Genomic DNA, 1,402 nt, shown 5'->3' with positions numbered 1-1,402 from the left:
GGGGGTGTGTGTCCCGGGGGGACTCTCTGGGGGATGTGGGTGCAGGGCAGGCTCGGGGCCGTTCAGCATGCGAAACAAAAAGATTTGCTTTTTTGTTTGCCCCCTTTGGGCAAGACCCTCGTGAGAAAGGGACGGGGGCTAAAAGGGGGCTCCCCTTTGGGCACGGCAGGGAAACCGTGTCCCTTCCATCGGGAGGCTGTTCCCCATGGACATCCCCATGAGACGGTGTGCCGTGTGTCCCCACAGCTCAGCCCCGCCTGGAGGGAGCCTTGTGTCCCCTCCCAGCCCGGGCCTTGCTCTGCGGGAAGCTCTGACAGCCCTGCCCTGTCCTTCGGGGGTGTCCCCTCGGGCTTGGGGTTGCTGCTGGGGTATATCCCAGGGACACCAGCCTAGGCTGGCCGGGGGATCCCCTCCTCCTCCGTCCGGCATGCTGCAGTCCCGGCCCCAAAGGGCCCCGGCAGAACCACAGCAGAGCTGCCCTTTCGCTTTGCTTTCATCCCGCAAATAACCCCCCCCACCAGCAGCCTGTAGAGCAGCGGCACAGCCCGGGCGAGGGGGCTGAGCTGTGTTTTCCATAGCCTTGCCACTGCTGGGCTGCCACAGCGCTGGCAGGGACCGTCCCTGTGCCGCGGGGCTTATGGTGCTGCAGGAGGGGGGTGGCCGCAGTGCCCTGGGACAGCTGCCCACTCTCCTGCCCTCGCTGGTAACTGGCTTCTGCGGGATTGCCTGTCAATCGGATTTCTCCCGGAGCCTGAGCGGTGTGTGAGGTGAGGCAGGGATTCCCAAACTGCTCACTTGGAGCAGAACATCGCAGCCCCTCATTTTGGCTGCTCGGTGGCCCTTGTCCCCAGGCGGGGAGTTGGGGGACAGGAGAGGTCGGGGCCAGGTGTGACAGAGGGAGAGCTTGAAGGAAGATGTTTGCAATAATTGAGACTGATTGAATGTGACTTTGACCCCGGCGGTCTGAGGGCAGCTGGGCCGCAGCCAAAGGCGCGTGGGAAGGTTAGAGGATGAATAGCTGTGGCTGAGGATGAGAGAGCAGCCAGCAAGTGTTGGGACTGAGCTGGTGGAGAGCCGAGCTGGAGGCGAGCTGCTGGGCTTGATAAACCACTCATCCCAGCTTGCCTAACCTGATAAGCAAGGGCTTTATTGTTGTGCAACGTGTGGGGCTTGCAAGGTCCTGATCCTGCAGCCGGAGTCTTGCCTGTAAAGGTGCTGAGGGCTCGGCTGGGACGGTGCTGGATGCAGGGCCATGGTGCGGTGGCAGCGGAGTGAGGATGGTGCCGTGGGTGGTTGGGGATGCGATGGGGGAGCCGCAGCACGCGGCGCCCTTGCCATGTCAGCGCTGTCCTGTGCAGCGGCTCTGAGCGCAGCCCAGGAATGGTCTGGATAGATGAACGCC

Source organism: Charadrius vociferus, unplaced genomic scaffold, assembly GCF_000708025.1.
Source record: "Charadrius vociferus isolate BGI_N301 unplaced genomic scaffold, ASM70802v2 scaffold867, whole genome shotgun sequence".
Taxonomy (NCBI): Eukaryota; Metazoa; Chordata; class Aves; order Charadriiformes; family Charadriidae; genus Charadrius; species Charadrius vociferus.
Note: the sequence above shows the minus strand (reverse complement) of the source record.